The following is a 20,442-nucleotide window of genomic DNA, read 5'->3' on the forward strand; positions in this document are numbered from 1 at the left end:
CTTCAATCAGGTTCTTCAAGAAAGGTTTCTCTCCTTCAATCAGTTTCTTCAAGAAAGGTATATCGTTTACTCATCTTATGATTTATATTCTTGACAATTATTATGGTGTAACTGGATTTTTGGGATCGTTAATCATGTGCATGTTTAATTTAAATAAGTGAAAATTTAATCTTGTTAAATTTTGTTCATAAAATAATAAAAGATTATTATTTTAACTATCCGCTGCGTTAATCTGTTTTGGTAAAAGTACACACGATTTTCCAACACATATGTCGTCTGTGGCAAATACTGCCGAGTTCATCGAAAACTCAGAATCACTAAAGGTTGACAACGTTGTTGTTCCACGGCTGGATGTTACCGCATCGGGCCATGTTGAAAGGCTTGAAAAGTTTTCTCATTATGTTGGTAAGTTCATGTTACTTGGTTTGACTTTAAATTCACATGTTATGGAGTATTTTGCAAGTTGGTGTTAGGTAAATGTATAACGGTTGATATCAATAACGATAATATACAATTCGATTGATACTATGTAATTTTCTTCTAAAGAATGACTATTTACTTTGGAAAAAACCACTAATTTTAAAAGTATATATGTTCCTATTTCTAAATTTAGTATGCTAATGTGCTATACAATTTATTAATAGTAATGTTATTTTATAAAGAAATTTAAATTAGAAATTGATAGATATATATAGTGTTGTAGAATATGCTTTTTATGTGTATTATATAGCTACAAACAATAACAATATTATGTACTTACGTGTATTTGTAATGAACACACTATATAATAAATAAAATATAAATATAAATATAAATAAAAAATAAAATGTGCAGCAAGACCGTTTGGATTTGAGAACGGAGATAAGTGTCCAGAATTAAGCAAATTGGCATCTGAATATGTGAAAAACTCGAAAGGGCTGGAAGAAAGCGTGTATGAGTATTTTTCTAGTGAACCAGAAGCCGAATCACTATGTGAAAAGCTTGTTCAAGAGCTTGAAAGATGCATTCTTGGATACTTTGCATTTCATTGGACCCTAGCTGTGTTAGAGTATGTTTAGAGTTAGGCCCAAGTGGCTTGTGGGTATGCTAGTGTTTATGGCTATATAAAGCCTCTCATATGTATTGCACAAATCAATCAATAAACACTATATCATTTGTTAACATGGTATCAGGCTAGGTTTTTCCTCTCTAAGTTTCTTATCCTCCGGTCATCGATTAGTTGTTGATGATTCGGAGGGATCCAACTTAACATCTAGCTATTAGTTATCGTTTATTTATTCTTATGTGTTTTCCTAGTCGTAGTCGGCAAACATAAAAACACCATCGATTAAACCTTTTTCTTTTTTCTTGTGAACCAATCATAAATCGCCGTCACGTTCTATCTATGTATTTATTTATTTTCTTGCTGCTTCCGGTGAATGCCACCTAAATCCTTTCTTGTTCACCATTTAAGTTTTTCTTTTGCTTTTAATTATCTTCTCTAATTTCTTCTCTGTATATTAAAAACCAATAAAATAAACAATACTTTTTGCCGCACCCTCACTCGTTTTCCCCCTTGTTTTCCTATTTTACGATTTTTTTTTTTTTTTGAAAGGCATGTTAGTTTTCATCGCACGGTTAGTGGTTAGATCGCATCGCATCGCACTTTCCAGGAGGAAACCGTCACCATCCAAACGGGCAGGTGGGGAAAACCCCCTGGTGAGACTCGAACCCGGGTCTCCTCGAAAACCATGCAAGCATGGTTACCAATGAAGCAAAGCCCCATTGGCCTATTTTACGATTTTTTTTTTTTTCCCTATTAGTGTATTTGATCTTTGATTACCTCTTTCAATAATCGGCGTGGGGATGAGCCGCCTATCTTGACTAGGTTCCAAACCCCGAAAAAAAAGAGGAATACAAAAAAAAAAAAAAAAAAAAACTCTCTTTTGCAGCGTTGAAGATGACTATTACCGTCGACAAAAGTTCTATGCCCAAGTCCTGCTCAATCCTTAGGCAAAGCAAGCCACGGCGTGAAAGAAAAAAAAACGCTACGGAAAAGGAATACGCAGTCAAGCAATATGCAATCAAATCCGCGGATATTTGTCTATTTGATGCATCAAACAAGAAAAAAAAAGTTATTTTTATTTGTTTATTTTGTATTTAGCATTACCTTCCAGTCCGAACTTTCGTGATTTTACCGTTCGGACTGCTGGGGAGTGTTAGAGTATGTTTAGAGTTAGGCCCAAGTGGCTTGTGAGTCCGTTATGTATGCTAGGGTTTATGGCTATATAAAGCCTCTCATATGTATTGCACAAATCAATCAATAAACACTATATCATTTGTTAACAAGCTGATCTTATGAATAATCAGGTACTTATATTATACTTAGATTAATTAAAATTTAATTAACCAACATAATTTCTGATGGAAAATCGTGTGTACTTTTACCAAAACAGATTAACGCAGCGGATAGTTAAAATAATAATCTTTTATTATTTTATGAACAAAATTTAACAAGATCAAATTTTCACTTATTTAATGAAACATACACACGATTAATCTTTCCCAATGATCCATTTACACCATAATAATTGTCATGAATATAAAACAAAAGAGGAGTTAACGATATACCTTTCTTGGAGAATTGATGAGACGGAGAGAAACTTACGATCAAAAGTATGACCGTCTCTTTGGATAGTCCACACTACACTTCAAACGACCGTCAATGGATGCTAGTCCAAACCCAAGTAATATTAATCAACCTTTGGTTAATATTATGAAATCAAAATATGTAATATGTGTTTTAGTTTTCTGAAAGAATACGATATGAATTAATTTGGTGCGATATATAAAGATATTTTTTCAAAACACCCGTGAACCTTTTTGAAAAATCCGTGAATCCAAATTAGAACGAATATATATCATAAAGTCGTATTTCTCAAATACTTCAGAGGTATGTTATGTAACTTATAATTAATAATTTCTACCATGTCGCTTTCATGTGAATAGTAAATTAATTAATTTCGATTCATTTACTATTCATATGAATAGTAAATGAATTAATTTCGATTTACTATTTTGTTACTTGAGTAATATATATACATCATATATATATATTATTTGACATCTCGGTGTATATGTGTGTGACCCCGAAGGCTCAAATGAATTTGGCCATATAGTTATATGTTGTACCTTGCACATTAATCCTTCAGACTCCCACTTGTGCATGGCACAACACTAAGTAACTATACAAACAATGGTAAGCGTCTAGTAACACGTCATTGTCCCTAAATTCACGTGAGGGTAGTTTCTCGAAACTGTTTATGCTAAGTGTTAAATGTCATTCGTCCTTTTGTTTCAGATACTTTAGTTAAACTTGAGATACGGATCATCGGTCATTCTCATTTGTTTAACAATTTTGTTTCTCGATCTTAGAACTGAATTAGATCACCAAATTAATTAAGTATCATCTTAATTACATCTGGGTGCGGCCACACAAATATCTTATTCATTCATCGAGGAGCTCAAAAAGTATCTAACTCCAAACATTTTAGAGGAACAAATCCTATATTGCATACACGTGTCTATCACGAGCTTTACATTATACCCAATAATGGCCTTTATAACAGCCTTATTCAGGACAGCGTTTAACCATATAAAAATACAATGCTACACTCATCAAGACGGGCGTGCATCTCAAGTCTAAGGACACAAAAACATAATCACTAAAAGATTCACTACTGACTACGATCCATGTAGTGACATCTCATGGTTGGGTCATTCCAATATTCATCATCAATGAATACATATGAATTTTGGTCTCAACAAGTTAACTATTCATCATCAATGAATATAACCAAAATTTCACATTAATCTTAATTCATGTTATTCCCATAACATGACCGATTATGGAGATTTTGAATAATCAACAATTATTCATGGATTAAACATGCTAATATAGAACACAGTGATATAAATAAAAACGATCATACCAACTATATATCAATTCATTAATATAAAACTGCTTAATGTTCTAAAAATATCCAAATACTAAATTACAAATGAAAAAGATCAGCGGCATAACGAAGTCTAGTATTACTAGAATGATCATCATGCTTGTTCTGCATCATGGGCTTCATGAACGGGTCAGCCACATTATCATTTGTATGAACCTTTAAGAATACTAATATCATTCCTCTTAATGACTTAATGAATGTAGTCAAACTTTTGAAGAATGTGCCAGATACTTTTATGTATATGTGATTCTTTCGAAAGTATATTAACACTCGAACTATCACAGTACATATTATAGAAGATTAAATGTTGTGTACTACTCTGAGTATAACAACAAACTTCCTTATCCAGACAGCTTTCTGAGCAGCTTCTCAGTCAACAATGTATTCTGCTTTTGTTGTAGATTGTTCAATAGTGCTCTGCCTAGAGCTCTTCCAATCAACTGTCTTGCCTATCATGACAAAGAAACAACGTGACTGGATCGAGAATCATCTTGATCAGTTTGGAAACTAGAATCAGTATAAAACTTAATACTTAACTCTTCTTCCAAACCACCATAAACCAAGAACATATCATTAGTACTGTGACAATCGCTCCAAATTCATATGGACGAACACGTCATTCATTGATTTTATTGCGAGGTATTTGACCTCTATATGATACATTTTGTAAACATTGCATTCTTTTGAAAAGGCACACCAGAAATGAATATTTAAATCAAAGGTTTTCGACATCTGATGATTTCTACATATAGACAATCACCATAAATAATAGTTTACAACAGTATTTCTGTTGACAATGCAGTCAAAATAAGATACATGGTGATGATTTGGTGAATGCAACGTCTCCTTGAAAAATATGTCATGTAAGACTCCATGCACATAGCTTGTTTAACATCTAAGCAAACAGCGGAAGACTTCTAGGAAACTTGAGAATAAACATGCTAACAAGTGTCAACACAAAGGTTGGTGAGTTCATAGTTTTAATGTTTCGTATAATCTGTATATAAAGGTGGATCACAAGATTTCAGTTGTTTCATCCAGAAACGTTTATCAAAATATTCTACAAGATTGAGTACCCTGGTAACTAAACTTTAACGTTATAATAAGTACCCCTGTTTTAACATACATGCAACCAACATGTACAATACACGCAAACCAACGTGTACTAAACTCAAATAGCATACGTCTGTTTAATAGTTCAGGCTAGGATTTCTAAACCTGGAACAGACGGGGATGTCAAGCCCTATGGATCCATATACTACTACTCGCGCCCACCAGTTCTTATAACCGGCAGTTACTAGTTACCAAAGCTAAGGGATTTTCGGTTCAAACTCAGTATAGAATTTAGTATGTACTTGTGTCCATTGTGTTTAAAATAAAGTGCATGTATTCTCAGCCTAAAAATATATATTGTAAAAGCAATTAAAAAGGGAGCAAATGAAACTCACCTTATCAGCATATAAAGTCGTTCATCGTAATACGATCGAAACTCAGAGTATCGAATAACCATAGATCTCAACGTATCAATATTGAGATTTAATATTGTAGAAAAGTACGTAGACGTAACAGAGATGATAAACACTAGGTTTGATTCACAAATATACCCCCGAACATTACCCATAACCTCCTTAGCAATAACCCATAATTTCCTTAACTCTAGCTTGCTCGTAAACTTGTTTTGAAATCGTTTGGACATAACCTCGTCGTAGTATTTTATGTATAATACTAATAATATTACTAATAAAAATAATAAGATTAATAATAATAAGATTAATAATAATAATATTGTAACACCCTGTTTTTGTTTCTGATTTTGCTGTAGGTCGGGACGCCGTCCAGATAGGAGGGACGCCGTCCAGCAACAAAAGGTGGGACGCCGTCCAGATAGGAGGGACGCCGTCCAGCAACAAAAGGTGGGACGCCGTCTAAATTTTGGGACGCCGTCCAAACGGTCTGTCGAGCCAGCTGTTTTAATTATTTTAAAAGGGGTAAAATGGTAAAATCACTTAGATGCCAGTTTGGAGCCTTCAAGGCTGGTTCCTTGGTCATTTGTGGATCATATGTCATCCTCACAAACACTCCCAACATTATTTAGAGAGAGAGGAGAAGTTCTAGAGAGAGAAAGGTGGATTTGGAGAAGAATGAGTCGGATTCTCGCAAAAGCTCGGGTTCTAAAGTTGTTCATCTCGCTCCTAGCTACGTTGTGGTGGTATTGGTAAGCTCAAACTCCGAGTTTCATTTGTTAGTTTTGATGTTCAAGTTAGGGTTTTGAGCTAGATTGTTGTGAAATCCTTTTAGATGATGAAGTAGGTTCATGGTGACTTGTTAATCTTGTCACTTGGCGGGTTTTGGGTTGGTTGACGTTTTAGCCTTGATTAGGGTTTGATCTTGAGTTTAATCACTAGGTTTAGTGATTATGGAAGTGTTGAAACTCTTTTGGGTGAGTTTGGCTAACTAATTTTGAAATGGGTCAAAATTAGGGTTTTGGTGTCAAAATGGGTATGACACGTGTTTAACACTTGTGTTCGGGTTTAATTGGCGTGTTAGGACCATTTTCACTCGTGTTAGTGATTATTGGTTAGTTTGGGGCGCGTTTCGTGCTTGGAAGTGCAAATGGGTCGAATTTGCACTAGGTGTCAATTGGGTTGGTTTGTAAGTCAATCCTAATTGTGTTGTTGTGTTTGTGATAATGGAATAGGTACTTTCCATTTGGCGCGTTGCGGTTTACTTGGAAGTATTCATCAAGACGACTAGGTGAGTGTTAATATCCTTTATGCATATGTATGTGTAGGATGGGTGCGGGTCGGGTGAAGTGATTCTCGGCTATAGAGCTCACTTCACATATAGGTGGATTGATGGACTTGTGTACGAGTCCAATTGGCACGGTTGTGCGTTTTGGTTGACCACCTTTGACGTGGTACACATTTTGAGTGTACGTGATCACACGTGGTTGTGATGTGGATGTTATAACCCCAATGGCGAAGGGTTGATATTGTTGTGATGTGGATAACCCCGATGTGGTGGATTTTATAATCCCGTGACCGTGGGTTTTGGTATTTGGGAAGTGAATCTCGGGTAGTGCGGATTCATGATGACTCGGGTTGTTCGGTCATCCTTTTTATGAGGTGATGGATTTCGGGTTGTGCGAATTCATTAAGGCTCGGGTAGTTCGGCCAACCTCGGTTGTTGAATTGGTAGAGAAGTGAATTTCGGGTTGTGCGAATTCACTAAGGCTCGGGTTGTTCGGCCAATGTTCGTATGAATGAGGTTAAGGGGTTAACCTTGTAGTTTGGTTACCCATTTATGTACGCGTATTTACTTATATTGTTGTAACTAATCTTGCGGTTTGACTTGGTGGTACGTTAGGTATAACATTGCTTAGTTATGCTTGGATTGCGGTATGTGGCTCGTATTTGTGTGTTAGCGATGCGCATTTCATTTTATGCATATATATGTATGTAGTATATTCTCATTCACTAAGCGCTAGCTTACCCTCTCGTTGTTTACATTTTTATAGATTGCACGGATGCGGTGGCTCGGGTAAGCGCGGGGACTAGTGGACTTGCGTAGTTGCTTTAGAAGACTTGCTTTTGGATTTGATTAGGATTGGGTAGCGTGTCCCCAATCCCATGCTCGGTCTATGTTTTTGTATAAACTAATGGGTCGGAATAGTCACTTATGGTATTTTGGGTCGATGTGGGCTCGGTGTCGTAAAACTCGGTTTTTATTGTGAAAAACTCTTAGTTTACACTATTGTAATATATTGTGAAAGTGTTTTGGTTTAAAAGTGTCGGGAAGCGGGTTTTCGCCCGCGTGAGTTAGAAAAACTGATCAGAATGTTTTAGTACATCTGGACGCCGTCCCAGATGTCTGGACGCCGTCCCAGTCTTAAGAGCTGGACGCCGCCCAAGCTTTTGGACGCCGTCCAGATCAACTGTTTCAAGAAGAAAAAAAATTTGTGGCACGTTTTCGGATGGTTAACGGGTTGGGTCGTTACAAGTGGTATCAGAGCATGGTCTAAGGGATTTAGGTGACTTGAGATAGGTGCCTAGACTTAGACTTTTGTGTGTGCTTATTTGTTGCGGGACTTGTAGGATTACGGGTCGGAATGAGAATTTGGTTAGTGCCTTAATTGATAGGTGGACTAACGTGTATATTAATACTTGGATATTATTAATATACGATTGTGTTATGTTTATGTTTATGTTGCGTTGCGAATATCATCGAGCAAGATGGTCGTTGTACTAACGAGGGGATACGATGTGTGTGCGTAATAAGGACTTGCAAACCTTATTACGGGTGCAAATCGTGTTTAACAAGTGATGTACGACGAGTGTTGAGCAAGATGGGGCGGTGTTATGCGTGTTGTTTTATACGTTCGTGGACTAATCGTTTTGCATTCTTTAGAATGACGACGCGAAACGAGATCGAGACGAATGATGAGGAGTGATAGTGCTCCAAATGAACATATATTTAGTAGCAATATCGTTCCAATATGTAAAGTTTTTAAATGTAATTTCCTTATTTTTAGTAGTAATAGTTAAATAAATAAGTGCGAAGACGAAAGACGCAAATCGCTCGAAAATGAAGATTTAAAGACAAAAACGAAGATTTGAAAGACCAAAACGTCCAAAAAGCTCAAATGTACAAGATACAATTCAAAAGGTTCAATTTATTGATGAGAAACGTCTAAAAATGACAAGAGTACAAGTTACAAAATGCAAAGTACAAGATATTAAATTATACGAAAGGACGTTCGAAAATCCGGAACCGGTACCCGAGCCAACTATCAACGCTCGACGCAACGGAGCTAAAATTACAAGTCAACTATGCTCAAGAATATAATATAATATTTAAATAATTTATAATAAGAATAATAATAAATAATAAAAAGTTGTTAATTGAGCATAGTTAAGGGGTCATAAGTGAAAATTTCAAATCACCAATTGCCTATAAAATGGAATTCACGGAGTAATGAAAAAATACACCTTCACTTCATTTTTCTTTCTTTCCCTCTGTAAGAATATATATATTTATATTTATAATATTAAGTTTAATTTAAGTTTAATAATAATTGGGTTATTGTAAGAAATATTTTACGGGTTTTAAAAGTCGAAACTCTGCCCGTGTAACGCTACGCGATTAATCACCACTGTAAGCTATGTTCTTCCTTTTTAAATTAATGTATCGTAACTAAGTTATTATTATGCTTATTTGAGCCGAAGTAATCGTGATGTTGGGCTAAAATATTAAGAAGGGGTTATTGAACTTTGGACCATAATTAAGGTTTGGGCAAAAGACCGACACTTGTGGAAATTGAACTATTGACTATTAATAGATGGGGGGTATTGTCTAATTGAGTGACAACTCATTGGAGTCTGTCGAACCTATCTTCAAATTAATTAACCTAATAATTAATAATGATTATGGTTGTCCTATTTAGTGACGTTCATATGGAATCTGTTATAATCATTTAATTAATCAATTGGGTTGGGTAATTGATTATTCATTCTGATCAAGTGGATGAATTAATATTCATAAACTAATTAAAACAGGGGTGGATTACATACAGTGATAACTGGTGTAATTGTTGACAGAAGTGATAGCTGCGTCACAGTTTAAATCCTTAATCAGTTGGAATATTTGACTTCGGGTATAAGGGTAATTTGACGAGGATACTCGCACTTTATATTTATGACCGATGGACTATTATGGACAAAAACCAGATAGACGTATCAAATAAACCAGGACAAAGGACAATTAACCCATGGTAATAAATTAAAATCAACACGTCAAACATCATGATTACGGAAGTTTAAATAAGCATAATTCTTTTATTATATTTCTCATCGTATCTTTATTTACTGTCATTTTATTACTCGCAATTTTATTTACTGTCATTTTATTTATTGTCATTATTTTACGCACTTTAATTATCGTCATTTATCTTTACGCTTAAAATATAGAATCGACAAACCGGTCATTAAACGGTAAAACCCCCCTTTTATAATAATATTACTACTTATATAATTATATATATTTTGTATAAATATAGTTAAAAATATAGTAAGTATCACCAGCTCCCTGTGGAACGAACCGGACTTACTAAAAACTACACTACTCTACGATTAGGTACACTGCCTATAGTGTTGTAGCAAGGTTTAGGTATATCCCATCCGTAAATTAATAAAACTTGTGTCATATTTTGTAGTATTTTGTATTAAAAATAATACTATTTCGTACCCTCACGCTACCACATCAAGTTTTTGGCGCCGCTGCCGGGGAGCGCTAAAACGCTATATTTTTAATTATAATAATATTGAAATAAAATATAATAATATAATAATATTGAAATAGAATATAATAATATAATAATATTGAAATAGAATATAATAATATAATAATATTTTAGAATTGATACGTAAAGTTTTAAAAAGTCGTATTTATTAAATACTTCAGGGGTATATTATGTAACTTATAATTAATAATTTCTATCATGTCGCTTTCATGTGAATAGTAAATTAATTAATTTATTTTCATTTACTATTCATGAATAGTAAATGAATTAAAAAAAAAGTTTTGAAAAAAAAATTATAATTATAAAAAAATTATTAATTTGTAAAAAAAAATCGTTTTTTAAAAAAAAAAAAAATCGTTTTTTTTTAAGAAAAAAAAAATTTCGTTTTTTAAAAAAAAAAAAAAAAAAAAAAAAAAATTGTAAAAAAAAATCGTTTTTTTTTAAAAAAAATTTTTAAAAAAAAAAAGTTTTAAAAAAAATTTATATAAAAAATAAATTTTTTTTTTAAAAAAAAAAATTTTAAAATCCTTAAAAAACGAAATATATAAAAAAAAATTAAAAAAAAAAGTTTTTTTTTATTACCTTTAGATTTTTAGACTCTAGTTACAATTTTTAGTATTAAGTTTAGTTTTGCCATTGTTATTTTTATTTCTAGAATTTTTAGGTTTGCCGTAAAATCCCTTAAGTGCTTATTCCTTAGACTAAGATTTATGTGCTTTAGAATTTTGCGACGCCGTTTTTCGCGCTACTTTCTTATTTTTATTTTTCGACGCCTATTTTTCGACCTTTTATTTTTCGACGCGTTTTTTTTTTCTTTCTTATTTCTCGCTATTCTAGTTTCAGGATAAGATTTTTATTCTACTTCTTATCTAAATTTTTTAAAATTACGAAAATTTATTTTAAGTGGTTAAATTGATAGACATCAAAATTTTCTGGTTCGTAGTAATAGTTGGATTTGTACGTGGACCGGGTTATTGGAGCCAAACAGTACTCAATTATATTGAGACCAAACGAATCCTGCCCCTCTGCTGCATCTTTTGGCTATTCGAAACGTGGGCAAAATCAGAAAAGTCTATTAATTGGATAACTTATATAATTTTTCTTTCCTTTTAAAAACTAATAGGATATTCAGTGAATGCACCGAGTAAAACGTTCACCACCTTTCATACGTTCACCACCTGTAACTCGATCAAGACATTTAGCAAATATTGTCGCCGTTGATTTTTCTTTAGAATCATCATCCAGTCGAACAAATACTCCAATTCAAATTTCCGACAATCCATCTTTTGAACCCGATTTCACAACTAAGAAACTGGAGGATATTCAAGGACAATTCCAAGATCCTGAACCACAAACCGTTAAATCAGAGTCCTCTAGTGATTCGTATTCAACGAATTCAATTATGGAAGTAACGGAACCTCTAAGTATGGAAGATCGAATGAGAGCTAAACGCACGGGCCAAGGTCACGCCATTATTAAGCCAGACATTAATGCGCCAGATTATGAAATCAAAGGACAAATCCTACACATGGTAACTAATCAGTGCCAATATAGTGGTGCGCCGAAGGAAGATCCAAACGAACATCTTCGTACGTTTAATAAGATCTGTACACTATTCAAAATTCGAGAAGTTGAGGATGAACAGATCTATCTCATGTTATTTCCCTGGACTTTAAAGGGAGAAGCCAAAGATTGGTTAGAATCGTTACCTGAAGGGGCGATTGACACATGGGATGTTTTAGTTGAGAAATTTCTTAAAAGATTCTTTCCGGCATCTAAAGCCGTGAGACTTCAAGGAGAAATTGTTACGTTCACACAAAAGCCAAATGAAACATTATATGAGGCGTGGACAAGATTCGGAAGGATGTTGAGAGGATGTCCTCAACACGGTTTAGACACTTATCAAATAGTACAAATATTCTACCAAGGTGTCAACGTTGCTACAAGAAAAGACATCGACATAACAGCTGGTGGTTCCATTATGAAGAAAACCGCAACTGAAGCTTACAAAATTATTGATAATACAGCCTCCCACTCTCATGAGTGGCACCAAGAAAAAGATATCGTTAAATCATCTAAAGCGGCTAGAGCCGATTCTAGCCATGACTTTGATTCCGTTTCCGCAAAAATAGATGCTTTCGAAAGACGAATGGAAAAGATGAATAAAGATATTCACGCAATACGAATTAGTTGTGAGCAATGCGGTGGACCACACTTATTGAAAGATTGTCACATTGAACCAACATTGGAACAACGAGAGAATGTTTCCTATATGAACCAAAGGCCTGGAAATAATTATCAAAATAACTATCAACCGCCAAAGCTAAACTTCAATCGAAATCAAAACATTCTTTACAATCCAAAAGGACCCGAAAATAACTGGTATAACCAACAAGGTCCGAATAACCAACCAACTCAAAACAACACTTTCAATCAACAAAGACCTGGCTTATATAAACCACAACAACAAACCGAAGAGAAAAAGTCAAATATGGAAGACGTGGTATTCAAGCTAGTTGAATCTCAAACACAATTTAACTCAAACCCAAACGAACGAGAGATTTGATCAGTCATTAAGAACTCAACAAGCTTCCATTTTGAATCTAGAAAAACACGTAGGTACTCTTGCTAGCATGATGAGTGAGAGGGAACAAGGAAAGCTACCGAGTAATACTGAAGTAAATCCTCGGAATGAGAATGTTAATATGGTTTCAACGAATTCTGAAAAACCAGCACCAGAAGATGGGAAGGTTTTAGATGAGAGTAACAATGAAGAAGTTACACCACCACCACCCGAGTATGTAAAGCCAGTGGTGGCACCATACAAACCACCCATCCCGTTTCCAAGAAAAGGAGTTGAGTATGAGCAAGTGATAGGTAATAAAGATTGTGATACCTCTGGAAAGAAGAAGAAGAAAAAGAATAAGAAAGTGCAAGAAACAAAAGCCGTAAATATAAACCCGGTGAAGACAGTTTCACCAAAACCTCCACCTAGGGTAGGTGATCCGGGTGAATTTATTGTTCCTTGTCTACTTAGTGATTGTGTCATGTATGATGCACTAGCAGATTTAGGTGCAAGTGTAAGTGTTATGCCTCTTTCCTTATATAAGAGATTAGGAGTAGGTGAGTTAAGTCCAACGGATATGAGTGTTCGACTCTTTGATCAAACCATTAAGCACCCAGTTGGAATTGCTGACAACCTACCCGTTCAAGTAGGCAATTTAACCTTTCTAGTCGAATTTATTGTCATTGACATAGAAGAGGACCCAAACGTTCCTCTAATTTTAGGTCGACCATTCTTTGCGTCCACCAGGGCGTTATTTGATGTAGGAAATGGAAGAATGACACTTAGTAGTGGTAACAAATCGATCACCTTTATGATTCGAAAGTCTAAATCTCCACCAACCAAAACCATTGAACCAGCAAAAACGATTGGTAACAACCATGTTGTTTTACCAACTCCAACGGTAGTGCTTAATAATAATAAAACGCCTAAGTGTGGGGAAAATGAAGTAACACCTAATGATGACCTGATAACAAAGAACCCCGTTGTTGATACGAAATTAAATGACCCCGTTATTAATAGTTCAATGAAGAAACTTATTAAACGGATTCGCGATGCTAGAACCAAGGGGAACGTTAAGTTATGTAACCGGTTAGTATCCAATCTATCACCTAAAGAAAAGGAGAAACTAGTTGAAATTGTGGATATTACACAGGAATCCGACCAATGGCTTAAAGAAAAAGTCACGGATATGCAAGTTGATTATGGACCAAGAGAAATTGACGATGAAGTTAATCACAATTTTGACACCACAGCTACCTAAGTGTGGGGAGATTTAAATGTTCTAAAAAGAAAATGCTGTCTAGAGTTAATTGTTCTGTTCTCGTGTAGTTCCGAGAATGGAATCCGATTGGTCTTTTCCACTAGCAGACACTAAAGAACTAGTTTTCTCCCACCATTCTGAATTTTTATTTTTTAGGTTTTAATTAATATGCCTTTTAAATTTAAGTTTTGTGTGATTTTAAAAACAAAATTTACTTTATTTCATTAAGTTTAAAAAATTGATTTCTAAAATTCGTCGTAAGTTGAAGACTAGGTCGTTGAACCGAAATTGCTTTACCCAAGGACGGGGCGATAAATTTTGTTATCATTATTTTTTTAATTTTATTGATCTAAAGTATGTAAAAAAATATATATATATATATATATATATATATATATTATATTTTATAAATTTTTAAACGTGGGATAATATATCAAACTTTAAAAATATGTATATATATGTTTGTATTTTATGTTATGTACAAAACAGGGTAAAACAGCGCACTTTCAAAGAATGTCATTAAGTTCAGCAAAAGCTTCTAATTTTGACGACAAGACGCAAAATATCAAATGTGATATGACAACAACATGTTTGCAAACTCGGTATTTTTAATCACTTTTCTATACTAATCACCCTCGTGAATTTATAATTAGAGTCTGATTTCATGCAAATGAGGGCATTGCATGATCTTAAGTGTGGGGAAGGGTTATAAATTCTCTCGGGTTTACACTTGGTTTATTTGCCAAATTTTGCGAAAATTTGAAAAATTTTCAACTAAATGAAATCAAAATCATGTTTATATATTTATGAACGATGAAAACTAGGTCATTGAGCCGAAATTATCGTTACCTCGGAAAGGACATAAATTGAGAAATAACCAAAATGTTAGAATTCATTTAAGAATGGAATAGAGGAGAAAAAGGCAAAGAAAGGATAATAAAAGCCAAGTGTGGGAAATTTTTACCAAGTTATTCAAAACATATATCATATTTTTGTGCAAACAATTGAAAATACTTTTGTTTTGGACGATAATTAACTGTTTTACCCGATGAAAGAAAAGAAGAGATGGATCTACACGATGAATCAATTCCATCATTTAAAAGGAAGTAAAGTCTTCCGAAAAAGACACACGCTTCTTGATTTAGGTCAAGAAGTTGTCGTCCAGACCAGCTGTAGGTTGACGAAAAATCTAGAAAAGTCATCTCTAAAATCAGCAGGAAATCCACGGACCTCAGCATCAAACAGGGTCACCAGGTGGTCAGATTTATCCTAACCATGAGAAGGATTTATCTCGTACAATGGGGAGGCACCGTGCAAATTAGCTTGATAAGACTAATGAATCAGATCCCCAGAAAAGGATAATCTCCTTAAAGATTAAAAATCAGCTTTTAAGACTGATATTACTCAATCCTTGAGATTGACCTTAAAGATTGAGAATTACAAACTCATGGAATTCAATGATATCTAAACTCGAGCTTGAACGAGAAAATATTTTGATCAAAAATAAAACCGATTTGTTTTCTGAAAACCTAATTTCAATACGTTCATTACCATTGAACGTAAAATCCTGAGAATTCATTGAAATTCATTAGGTCACCTGAACCAAATCGGGTGTCAACCGTAAGAACGGTGGTTGCATAGCATGGTCGGAGACAGGACCTTGTGCCAGACCGAAAAATCATAGGATGATCTTTACTATTGCTCCTACAAAGGATAGTACTAGCATCCGACACGTTTTAAGACCATAATCATATGCTTGTCATTAGACATTGCCTTAACAGTTTCTTGTTCATCGCTTTCCTTTACAACCGGACGGTAGTTTGCCGAAAGGTAATATACGGGACAAGTAAACTGGACGTGTTGCTTTCCTAATACAAGGTTAGCAAGTGGGTAACACAAAACCACAAGTGTTGAGCAAAAATTTTCAAATCTGAAACCCACACAACCCACAAAAAAATATTTTGCAAACACCGGTGAAGGGTTATTCCGGAAAACTTATCTAGGGTAAAAGCTAGATTAAATTTTCAAAAAGATCAAATGTTTTCATAAAGATCCAATTTCCTTAAGGATCTACATTTTCATAGTCATGTGGGACTGTAAACCACCTTTCAAATGTGCACTTTGCTTTGGAAACCGAAAGTAAATCGGCTATTTGATTGCAAGTGTCGTTGACCTAAACCCGAGGCAACTATGGATGACACACCCACCTTTAACCATGGTTCTATCGTTACTATCATTGTTTATACCACCATATCAAAATCACTGATGTACAAAGTGTGATGAATAAAAAAGTGATTCATGTATGTTTTTATTTCAAGTTCTGTATTGCTTGAGGACAAGCAACGTTCAAGTGTGGGGATATTTGATAGTGCTCCAAATGAACATATATTTAGTAGCAATATCGTTCCAATATGTAAAGTTTTTAAATGTAATTTCCTTATTTTTAGTAGTAATAGTTAAATAAATAAGTGCGAAGACGAAAGACGCAAATCGCTCGAAAATGAAGATTTAAAGACAAAAACGAAGATTTGAAAGACCAAAACGTCCAAAAAGCTCAAATGTACAAGATACAATTCAAAAGGTTCAATTTATTGATGAGAAACGTCTAAAAATGACAAGAGTACAAGTTACAAAATGCAAAGTACAAGATATTAAATTATACGAAAGGACGTTCGAAAATCCGGAACCGGTACCCGAGCCAACTATCAACGCTCGACGCAACGGAGCTAAAATTACAAGTCAACTATGCTCAAGAATATAATATAATATTTAAATAATTTATAATAAGAATAATAATAAATAATAAAAAGTTGTTAATTGAGCATAGTTAAGGGGTCATAAGTGAAAATTTCAAATCACCAATTGCCTATAAAATGGAATTCACGGAGTAATGAAAAAATACACCTTCACTTCATTTTTCTTTCTTTCCCTCTGTAAGAATATATATATTTATATTTATAATATTAAGTTTAATTTAAGTTTAATAATAATTGGGTTATTGTAAGAAATATTTTACGGGTTTTAAAAGTCGAAACTCTGCCCGTGTAACGCTACGCGATTAATCACCACTGTAAGCTATGTTCTTCCTTTTTAAATTAATGTATCGTAACTAAGTTATTATTATGCTTATTTGAGCCGAAGTAATCGTGATGTTGGGCTAAAATATTAAGAAGGGGTTATTGAACTTTGGACCATAATTAAGGTTTGGGCAAAAGACCGACACTTGTGGAAATTGAACTATTGACTATTAATAGATGGGGGGTATTGTCTAATTGAGTGACAACTCATTGGAGTCTGTCGAACCTATCTTCAAATTAATTAACCTAATAATTAATAATGATTATGGTTGTCCTATTTAGTGACGTTCATATGGAATCTGTTATAATCATTTAATTAATCAATTGGGTTGGGTAATTGATTATTCATTCTGATCAAGTGGATGAATTAATATTCATAAACTAATTAAAACAGGGGTGGATTACATACAGTGATAACTGGTGTAATTGTTGACAGAAGTGATAGCTGCGTCACAGTTTAAATCCTTAATCAGTTGGAATATTTGACTTCGGGTATAAGGGTAATTTGACGAGGATACTCGCACTTTATATTTATGACCGATGGACTATTATGGACAAAAACCAGATAGACGTATCAAATAAACCAGGACAAAGGACAATTAACCCATGGTAATAAATTAAAATCAACACGTCAAACATCATGATTACGGAAGTTTAAATAAGCATAATTCTTTTATTATATTTCTCATCGTATCTTTATTTACTGTCATTTTATTACTCGCAATTTTATTTACTGTCATTTTATTTATTGTCATTATTTTACGCACTTTAATTATCGTCATTTATCTTTACGCTTAAAATATAGAATCGACAAACCGGTCATTAAACGGTAAAACCCCCCTTTTATAATAATATTACTACTTATATAATTATATATATTTTGTATAAATATAGTTAAAAATATAGTAAGTATCACCAGCTCCCTGTGGAACGAACCGGACTTACTAAAAACTACACTACTCTACGATTAGGTACACTGCCTATAGTGTTGTAGCAAGGTTTAGGTATATCCCATCCGTAAATTAATAAAACTTGTGTCATATTTTGTAGTATTTTGTATTAAAAATAATACTATTTCGTACCCTCACGCTACATCATCAAGGAGTTTAACTCTAGAGTTGCGGTCGCCGTTGCGGAGCAAATGAGTGCGTTTCGAGAAGAAATGGATAGGAAGTATTCCGAATTTCGGGGTAGTAGTGAAATGGAGCGTTGTCTTAAGAGCTTCATGAGCACTAAACCCCCGATGTATGACGGGAAACCGGATCCTTTGGTAAGCACAACTTGGATTTCGGATGTCGAAGGGTGTTTTCGTACTATTGATTGCCCTCCCGAGAAAAAGACGAGACTCGCTACTAGTCTGTTGCGGGGCAGGGCAAGGGATTGGTTGGATGGTAAGATCGATCTTGTCGGTGGCGAAACGTTTATGGCCTTATCGTGGAACGAGTTTAAGGAGGAATTCTTCGAGGAGTTCCGGACTTCGGCCGATTTGTGGGAATTGCGTAATGAGTTGCGAAATTTGCGGCAAGGATCTATGGATTTGAATACTCTCAAGACGACCTTTATGGCGAAGGCTCGTTTTTGCCTAGAGTATTTGGGGAATGATCGTTTGTTAATGGGGGATTTCTATCGGACCATGAATGATGACTTGAAAAGTAAAATTAGTCGGGGTCAAGCGAAATCGTTTGCGGAATTATTCAACTTGGCTAGAGGTTTCGAGTCGTATACGCGATCAAAGATGTGTGAACCTTCAAGTAAGAGGAGGGTTGATTCGTACGGCGCCCCGGGTAAGAAAAATAAGGGTGCAAGTGCGAGTACGGGTAATGTGGGAAAAGGCACGGTGGATTCTCGTGCACCTAGATGTTTCAATTGTGGTATTAGGGGCCACAAGTTGTGGGAGTGCACAATGCCGAGAAGTGATGACGGGATGTGCTACTATTGTCATAAGGAGGGGCATCGCAAGCCGGATTGTCCCGAGTTGGCGGCGAATGCCGCAAGGAGACGTTGAGGTACGTTTCATTTTAATAAATATGTCATTTGAATATTTATTTATGTGGCGTTTAAGTTCGGATTTGTTATTGCATTGTGTTGTGCATGTTATTGTTAACGGTGACGTTCCTAATGGAAGTACCCTATGGTAATGAATGTTTTTGGACGAAGGGCGTAAGACTTGGTGTAACCAAGCATTCCTTAGTAATTGGGAAATGTTTCTACCAAGCCATGGAAAGGGTTTTGGTGTTCGATTGTTAAGCGCGTGTTCGCTTGTATGTGGAAGTTGATGAACTATGAGGTTCGTCGGGTGGTTGAAACCCTTGAAATCGAGTGTTTTGAATCTCGATGTATGTTGGTAATGGAGTTTATATGACACGACATTAGGTGCCTCTTTTATACCTACTAGCGTGGTGTTCAACTCCGATTGTGTTGCGGTTACATTGTACTTAGGGTACCGAAGTGAAACCCTTAGGTACATGAGTGACTAGGTGGAAATTGACAAACTAGAGCAATTGGATGATTGCGAGAGTGTGGTTTGTGTAATTGTAGTACACTTTTCGTTCGAAGTGTTTGAGGATTGATTTAAATCCTTCGTGTGCTCTCGGTTGGAGCAAGCTGTGGTGATGGGTCGTGTGAACCCAATTATTGGTAAAGTCTACCTTTGGTAGCAGTGTACGGTTGTTCGAGTTGTGACATTGGAACGTAGTTAAAAGTGGGGGAGTTACACTCCCACACGAGGAAGTTTTAGTGTGAGATTTCGGATGATGCTTTTGGTAGATCCGGAAAATGTTGTCGAGACCTGGTTTTGGTCGATTTGTGGTAGATTACAATTTCGGATAAATTGTACTTATGGTTTGAATTTGAATTATCACCGAGGTGGTAATGTGGTAAATCTCGTTGAGAGATAATGGATGTGTTTGGTGAGCAAGGTGAAATCCTTCGGTTAAAGGAGGTGTGTGTCGGATTCTCTTCTAGAGAATTATTGTTTTGTGCCTATGTTTGATATAGGTGGTTCTTGCTCGAGTGTGTGAATGGTTAGTGGTATCCATTAGGATTCACTATGGCGTAGCAGAGCGCGACGTTACGCTACTCGTTGTTCGAGGCCAAAAGGGCGTTGATTGATGAAGCATGACCTTCGGGGTCCGCTGACTTCATCATGGTAGTACGTGATTGGTGGAGCATGACTTTCGGGGTCCGCTGACTTCATCATGAGCGAGGTGTTATATCGGTGAAGCATGACTTTCGGAGTCCGCTGA

At 35.1% G+C, this 20,442-nt stretch overlaps 1 non-coding gene and 1 pseudogene across 1 annotated transcript; one reads left to right on the top strand and one right to left on the bottom strand.

Annotated features, from left to right (window-relative positions):
• The first annotated feature begins 269 nt into the window (after positions 1-269).
• The window catches only part of LOC139889883 (calmodulin calcium-dependent NAD kinase-like), a 91,314-nt pseudogene continuing 71,141 nt past the window's right edge, over positions 270-20,442 (top strand).
• Positions 12,080-12,186, bottom strand: LOC139895291 (small nucleolar RNA R71). The gene has a single exon (XR_011775749.1). It is a non-coding gene; the product is annotated as a small nucleolar RNA R71 (small nucleolar RNA).

The sequence above is a fragment of the Rutidosis leptorrhynchoides genome, chromosome 2 (assembly GCF_046630445.1).
Source record: "Rutidosis leptorrhynchoides isolate AG116_Rl617_1_P2 chromosome 2, CSIRO_AGI_Rlap_v1, whole genome shotgun sequence".
Taxonomy (NCBI): domain Eukaryota; kingdom Viridiplantae; phylum Streptophyta; class Magnoliopsida; order Asterales; family Asteraceae; genus Rutidosis; species Rutidosis leptorrhynchoides.